Raw genomic sequence first — 9,065 nt, 5'->3', positions numbered from 1 at the left:
AATATTGCTGAGCTGCCCGAAATTAAACCCTTGGCTCTCGCAGCCAATTTAATTACTCCGAATCAAATGTTGGAATTATTTTCTCGCTTTTCGTCATGGACGCGTTTGATCCGAGTAGTCGCATGGATGCTTCGTTTCATCAAACAGTGTAAAGCACGCCTACAGCATCTAGAACCCATTTCTGGTCCGTTGTCCGTCACTGAATTAGATTTTGCGAAAATCAAAATCATTCATATAACTCAAAAATATTATTATTCCTCCGAAATTCGTTTGTTATCCGCTCATAAAGCTCTTAAAGGCAGTCTCAGCTCGCTCAGTCCGTTTTTAGATTCATCTTCCATAATTAGAGTGGGTGGTCGCCTCAACCGCTCCCCACTCTCTTCAGCTTCCAAGCACCCCATTTTGTTGCCCAAAGTGGCACACATATCTCAATTAATATGCGTTCATGCTCATTTGTGTTCTCTTCATTCTGGGCCCAGAGCAGTCCAAGCTTCTGTTCAAACTGTTTATTGGATTCCCGGGCTTCGTGGTCTCGTTCGGAAAGTGATCCGTAACTGTCCCACATGCTACAGATTTCGTGCTGTGCCCTTCACGCCTCAAATGGCAGCTTTACCCGAATCTCGAGTCACCCCCTCGAAACCATTTTCTCATACCGGAGTCGACTTCGCCGGTCCATTCATTGTTAAATCCGGCAACCCACGTAAACCTCGTTTAACAAAAGGTTATCTCTGCATTTTTGTGTGTTTTTCCACAAAATGTGTCCATCTTGAGTTCGCTTCAGAACTCACTACTCAATGCTTTCTAGCAGCACTGGATCGATTTGTAGCTCGTCGGAGTCTTCCATCCGACATATATTCCGATCAAGGTCGGAATTTTTTTGGCGCCTCACGCCTTTTAAATGAAATTTCTATTTTCTTAAAAGAAAATCGCGAGAACATCTCCGATTATTTGTCTCTTAAAAATGTACAATGGCATTTCAACTGTGCATATGCACCTTGGTTCGGGGGTTTATGGGAAGCTGGCGTCAAATCCGCCAAATCGCTCCTCAAACGCATGTTCAAGGAATCTTCCTATTCCGTTGAAGATTATTTCACGATATTCGCCCGCATTGAAGCGGTGTTGAACAGTCGCCCACTGTGCGATTTGCCTGCTGATCCTTCTGAGTCATCGTCTTATTTAACCCCTGGACACTTTCTTACCGGCACCCCCTTGACCTCGTTGCCCGAGCGATACCCACCTTGTGAACAGCCCGTTCGTGACCGTTGGCTGAACCTGCGACAGTTGGTTCAAAGTTTTTGGAAACGTTGGTCTACAGAGTATTTAAATACTTTAATTCAAAGAAACAAATGGAAATCGCCTGCCGCCACCCCTGAGGTTGGGGATGTCGTATTAATAAAAGGGGATCAAACTCCCCCACTTTCTTGGCCTATTGGTCGTATAATCAGACTTCACATGTCTGCAGACGGTATACCTCGTGTTGCCGATTTAAAACTTGCGGATCAGCAAGTAGTTACTCGGGCGGTCGCCAGACTGCTTCCGTTGCGTGGGTCGATCGAGTAATCCCATTTCATCCTTCGCTCCCCCATTTATTCATTTTTTTTTGTAATTCAAATATTTTATCCGTTAGATTTCAAATATTCTTTGTTTTCTCTTCTTTCATGTACATTGTTGACATTTTCAATTTGTTCGGTCCCATGTAACTGAATTTTTCCCTTTTTGTTTAGGTAGGCTCAAATTCTATCGAATTTGGGGGGGCGACTTATGTTAGGGCCACTTCACAAAGTTAGTGTTTTTACTTTTTTTCTTTAGTGATTTTAATTAATCCTGAGTTGGTACTAACTGCCTTTACGAAACATCCGCTGCGGCGACTATGAGTCTACCTATCACACTTCTTGTGTTGCATAAGTTGTTATTGTACACACATTTTGAATCGGTCGACCCTTTCGGGTCGACCGGTTTCTGTTCATAATTTTTTACCTTTTTTCATTATAATTAATTCGTTTTTCGATCTGAATAGATCATTTCTTTCGGTTGATTTAATTAATCAATCTAAAAATTTAATTTAAAAGTCGAGTCAGTGATTCTGTTCTCTTTTTCAAAAGTTTCAATTTTTTCAATGTTGAAACGTGTGGTGTTCAGCCTTTAATTTAATTTAACAATGTGTTAAAGCTTAATTTCTTAATCGAATTTTATCTTGATAATCAAGTTTAATTTTGGATTCAAATTCGAATAGTTCCCAGTGAATTATGTGATTTAGTGTAGTGAACTTAGCAGTTTCTACTTTTCGCGCCATTGAGGTGATTTACGCAATATTCGATATTACTCGAGTGGCCCACGTGTTGGAAGTTTACCCGTTCAATTTGCCATATAAAGAAAGGTGCATCAATTAAAAGTCAATAACCAACAGTAGCAAAAACGTGAACAAATTCAACGTAAAGGTTTGATAAACTATCCCAAATTCCTTTCTCCTGAGATTTATCCTATCAAACCTTTAAATATCAACGTTTTATTCTTCAAATAGTATCAACCTGGATAAAAAACCGGTGAGTACATATATATTTTTTTTCATACAGTCCGTTAATCTCAAAGGTTCTTAAAACTCGCTTATTGTTGGGAAATATTTTAGTTTTTCTTAAACCAGCGACCATCGCCCCAACAACCGTAATGTTTGGATGAAACTTTCCTAGATCAACTTTTCACCCCAAAAAACCCCTGCATATTCATTTTCATGAAAATGGTTGGAGCCATTTATAAGACCGTTGATATATGTAAGATACAGTCTGCCTCGTTAAGCACACAAAAAAATATAGCTTATTACAAATTACGATAGCGCAAAAGTTGGCGGTACTAGGTGTCATAGCGTTGCAATAAAAATCGTCATTAAAAAAGTAAATTGTAAATTGTTTTAGACAGTCTGTCATTGTTTGCACATAAAAATTGACAACAAAATAGAGACGTCTAAGCATTGGTATTTAAGTGTTAAATTAATGTGATAATTAAGTGTTTATAAATAGTTTGAAATTGTACAAACAAACAAAATTGATTTTTTTGAGGTATACAGTATTCCAATAACATCAGACAAATCCCGTTGATATTTTAATATCAAAATCGTTACAAAATTTTGATCTTTTTGAATATTTTATATATATAACTACATGACAACTGAAAATATTTAATGAAATTGGCAGACAGTAGAAACTGCAAACTCTAGGCAGACGTTTTTATTTCGCTAAAAAATTAGATGTATTTTTCATGACAGCATACAGTCTGGGATTTCGTTATTAACTTAAAATTATAGCTCAGAGATGATATATTAAAAGCCAGACGACTTCAATTGTAATAAACAAAGTTACACAAATTTTAATTCGCGAAAAAGTCGCGAGCCTGCCTTTATTTTCAGTATTAATTTTTTTTAATTTTAAGCTACGTATGAAAATTACAGACGGTTTCAATTGTTATAAACAAATTTTTATCAATTTTTAAGTCACACCAGTTTTTTTTTTTTTTTTCGTTGCATTATACAGCTCCTATGCCTTTTTCATATTATTTACTTTATACAAAATCTAATACAAAATTGCAGATGGCTCTAATTGTTATAAACCATTTTTTTATAATTTTTAACTTCTATTTATTTGAAAGATTTATTCACTTTATAAGTTTAAAACAAAATTTGTGTTTTCGTTACGTTTCAAGACTACGAGAATCATATTCAACCATTTTCCGAGGAGCATATGTGCCTTGGCACGTGGGGGTAAGTTTTAACCCCCGCGCCATTGGGGTGAAGCATGTTTAAATCCTAACGTAAATTAGATAGAATAACTTATAAAAGATTTTAAAAAGGTCAAAATGCTAGAGTAACCCCAAATTTAAGATACTTTTATTACTAAACTTTTTATGCACCTCCCCTCATCTTTCGGGGATCTGAAAAACTCTCAAAAAGAAGACCCCTTTTTTGTAAATTAAGTTTTTTAATCACTTGTTAAGGGTTTTTTGGGGTCACTGGTAAAAAAAATGGTATTATTTATTACTGGGGTTTACTTAACTTTTTTAGGATAATTTTCTGAAGCCAATGCATAAAACCGCAAGTCGATACACCCAGTATATAATTTGATGTATAATATATACATCAAATTGGCGTCGATTAATGTATCTCTGCGAAGAATCTAAAATTTTGTGGCTCTCATCGGAATAAAGTATCTACAATTGGTAGTTAATTATTCAACTGAAGAAACAGTGATTTAAGAACCACTATATCTTAATTACAAATAGTTATGAAGCCCTTAATGTTAAAAAATTTATTATAGCCCACAAATTGAAATTGAAAAAGTTTTTTGTTGCTTGATTTGTACCTTGATTTATAACGACAATCAAAACGACATCGATTTTTTTATCTGCCTTTCATTTGAATTTTGTTCCCATTAATTTTTGAGAACAGTCTGATTTGGATGTTGCACGGATTATTTTGTTCGTAATTAAATTTATAAAAAAGCCATACTTTTAGAATTTTTCACACGATCACTCCCACTTCATTGTAAACCCCCCTTAAGCCCGCAATAGTTAGCATATTGCAAACAGTAAAAAATAGAAAAACATCTATGTAGAGGGTTTTCGAGGTCGCTAAAGTCAAATTGTAGCTTAAAAAGATGTGAAAATTCAATATGGCGGCTGGAAAATGTCGTTTTTGTTGTAATGTTTTAGAACCACTGGTATCTAATATGAATATGATGAGATAGACAATGAAGTTGGTTACTGAACGGAACTGTCAGTTGTGTAATGTCTTTGTCATAAGTAAAAAATATAATTTTGTATCTGTTAATTTTCACCTCAATAAATATTATTAATCAAACTATTTAACCACTTACACCAATTAAACCAGTTCTGCTTCCCCATACAACAGGTTATGGGCCCAGTTACATGGTTTTTGTTGTTTTGGGAGTGGTCCGTTTTATAAAACTTCTCGTAATCCGTTAACCTATAAATAGTTTATTACGCGCTGTGAAGTTTAAAATTTTATTACAAACTGTCAAATAATAGTTTGCCGCAAATTGAAAAATTACGTGGGCGTGAAAATTATAACACATGGCAATTTGGTGTTAAGACTTATCTTGAACATGAAGGTCTTTGGTCGTGTGTTGATGGTACTGACGAAACAGCCGTCGCTACAGAAAAATCACGTCGGGATGTTAAAGCCAAAAGCAAAATTATTCTCATGATAGAACCGTGTAATTACGTTTACGTCCAATCAGCTAAAAGTGCGAAAGAAGTTTGGGATAATTTATCGAATACGTTCCAAGACTCTGGTTTAACCAGAAAAGTAACTTTAATGCGCACTTTAATAACGACAAAGTTGGAAAATTCTGACTCAATGGAGAGTTATATATCATCCATTATGACAACCGCACACAAGTTGAGAGATATCAAGTTTGACATCTCTGATGAATGGCTAGCAACTTTTTTACTGGCAGGTTTATCCGACAATTATAAACCAATGGTTATGGCCATATAAAGTTCTGGCATGGAATTAACAGCTGATGCCATTAAAATTAAGTTAATGCAAGAAACCAAAGAATCGGTTCCAGCATCAGTAGCATTATATTCTAAAAAGAAAGCAACCAAAAAGTGGAATCCTCGATGTTACAATTGCAACAAATTTGGTCATTTATCAAAAAATTGTAGTATTAAAAAAACTGCATCTTCGACACAATCAACTAATACCAAACCAGGAACTTCATTAATCACAAGGTCATTGAAAACAACAGATGATGTGATTCCGGAAAGTGATTCGGTTTGTTGGTTTATAGATTCCGGTGCTTCTGCGCACATGACCAATAACGAAAATTGGCTTCAAAATGTAAGAAACATTAATGTAAACATTTCAAACGTGTTATACGTTCCAGATCTATCAACAAATCTGCTATCTGTAAGCCAATCCGTGCAAAATGGTAACTCTGTTTTATTCGATTCTAAGGGTTGCACAATTTACGATTCCGAAAATAAAATAATTGCTACGGCGAAAAATGTGGATAATACATACAAATTAAATTGTTCACCAGAAAAAGCATGTTATGTGAAAAATAAATGTGATGGTTTGTTATGGCACCGCAGATTCGGACATGTCAACTTTAAAACTGTAAAAAATCTCAATCTTGACAAAAATTTAATTTTCCCCGAAAACAAGTCCTGCGAAATATGTGTCAAAGGAAAGCAAAATCGATTGCCTTTCAAAACAACTGGATCTCGCGCATCTCAAGAATTAGAACTTATCCACTCCGATTTATGTGGACCGCTTGAAGTTACTTCCTTGGGTGGTGCGCAGTATATTTTGACTTTCATCGATGACTTTTCCCACAAAGTTTTTGTGTATATGTTGAAATCAAAAGACCAGGTTACACAATGTTTTATTAATTTCAAAACGTATGTTGAAAATCAAAAAGAATTAAAAATCAAGGTCTTACGTTCGGATAATGGGGGTGAGTACTGTTCCAAATATTTTAGTGAATATCTCAAACAAAATGGAATTCAACATCAGTTGACAGCCAGCTATACACCTCAGCAAAATGGTGTTGCTGAGCGTATGAACCGCACCATTATTGAAAAGGTTCGTTGTATGTTGTTTGATGCAGGCTTACCCAAATCATTTTGGGCCGAGGCAGTAGCAACTTCTGCCTATATTATTAATAGAACGCCGACTAGAGCCTTGAATAATAAAATACCCGAAGAAATTTGGACCGGAAAAACCATTAATTGTAATAATTTAAGGGTATTTGGGTGCAAAGCTTTTATGCACGTTCCGAAAATCAAACGTAAAAAGCTAGATAGCAAGTCAAAAACATGCATTTTTGTTGGTTATAGTGTTGATACTAAAGGCTACCGACTTTATGATCCAGAAGTCAAAACCACTTATATCAGCCGTGATGTCGTTTTCTTCGAAAATCAAAAGTTTGAAGACAACTTTTCTCCGATTTTACTAGATTTAGATCTAAGTACCGAAGAAGTGGGAGAAACATCAGATGTGACTCGGGAAAATATTGTGGATGATCATGGTGTACGAAATGCTGAAGCTGTGAATGATAATGCCCCTGAATTACCCCTGGATTTAGACAACAACGAAAATCAAGCACTACGTAGGTCAGCACGGATACCACAACCTAAAACTATGCCCGATTACGTCTTATATCAGGCACAATGTTCCATTTATGTGGAACCCGAAACAGTTTCCGATGCTTTAAATTGTGCTGAAGCAAGCTCATGGCGTGATGCTATGAAAGAAGAGTTCGATTCTCTTATGGAAAATAACACATGGTCTATGTGTGATCTACCGGAAAAAAAAAAAAAAAAAAAAAAAAAAAAAACCATTAAAATGTAAATGGGTATTCAAAACTAAACTGTCTCCGAACCACATAAGATACAAAGCCAGATTAGTAATCAAAGGATGTTCTCAAGAATATGGCATAGACTATCAAGAAACATATGCTCCGGTTGTTAGGTACACCTCCATACGATACCTAATGTCATTGGCGGTGAAATATGATTTGGTTATACATCAAATGGATGCAGTAACAGCGTTCCTGCAGGGTGATCTGCAAGAAGAAATTTATATGGTACCGCCAGAAGGCTATGAAGATGGTAGTAAGGTATGTCGCCTCAATAAAGCCATTTATGGATTAAAACAAGCAAGTAGAGCTTGGAACCAAAAACTTCACTCTGCTCTACTAAAACTTGGCTTTAAATGTTCTTTGAGTGATCAGTGTGTTTATTTTAAAATTAACTATAAAGATATGTTAATAATAGCTGTGTATGTGGACGATTTTTTAATTTTATCAAATAATGAAGAGTTACAACAAAGAGTTAAGACTGAACTTTGTACAATATTCAAAATGAAAGACTTAGGTGTAGCTAAAAATGTCCTAGGCTTTGAAATATCGCGTGACCGTCAACAGGGCAAATTGTGGATAAATCAAACAGATTATATTAAACAAATCTTAAATCGTTTTAACATGTTTGATTGTAATGCCGTTTCAACGCCATTGGATCCGAATCAAATTCTATCCAAGGAAATGTGCCCTCAGTCCAACTCGGAAAGGTTAGAAATGGAGAAAATACCTTACCAACAAGCAGTAGGATCTTTGTTGTATGCAGCTCAGAGTACTAGGCCCGATATTGCCTATGCGGTAAGTCTAGTAAGTCGATACAACAATGACCCAGGTAAACCGCATTGGAACGCCGTCAAAAGAATATTCAGGTATTTAAAAGGTACAATTAACAAGAAGATTCAATATTCTAAACACGAAAATTCTGCGATCATGGGATTTTCTGACGCCGATTGGGCAGGAGATGTAGATAACCGCAAATCCGTTACGGGCTATGTTTTCCTGAGTCAAGGTGGTGCAATTTGTTGGAATTCTAAAAAACAACCAACCGTTGCATTATCTACGACGGAAGCCGAATACATGGATGGCACTTTCAGCTACAGTCCAGGAGGCGTTGTGGCTTCGAAACTTTATGAAGGAACTGGATGGAAAAGAAGCTGAACCGACAACAATTTATTGCGATAACAAAAGTGCAATAGACTTAGCTGCAATTGCGAATTATAGACCACGAACCAAACATATAGACGTGCGCCATCATTTCATAAGACAACATATTTTAAACAATGAAATAATTTTAAGTCCGGTTGGCACTCGTGAAATGACAGCAGACGTTCTAACAAAAGGACTAACTCGGGAAGCTCATCAAAACTGTATTGAAAAAATGGGTTTCTTGAATGATCAATACCAGCAGTCCTAGTGGGAGTGTTGTAATGTTTTAGAACCACTGGTATCTAATATGAATATGATGAGATAGACAATGAAGTTGGTTACTGAACGGAACTGTCAGTTGTGTAATGTCTTTGTCATAAGTAAAAAGTATAATTTTGTATCTGTTAATTTTCACCTCAATAAATATTATTAATCAAACTATTTAACCACTTACACCAATTAAACCAATTCTGCTTCCCCATACAACAGTTTTTCACTGAAAATAGTCATATTTACCACCACCGCTTTTTTCTAAATGAAATAACG

This window comes from Chrysoperla carnea, chromosome 3 (genome assembly GCF_905475395.1).
Source record: "Chrysoperla carnea chromosome 3, inChrCarn1.1, whole genome shotgun sequence".
Taxonomy (NCBI): domain Eukaryota; kingdom Metazoa; phylum Arthropoda; class Insecta; order Neuroptera; family Chrysopidae; genus Chrysoperla; species Chrysoperla carnea.
The sequence above is the reverse complement of the archived record's forward strand: the minus strand, read 5'-3'. Positions refer to the sequence as shown.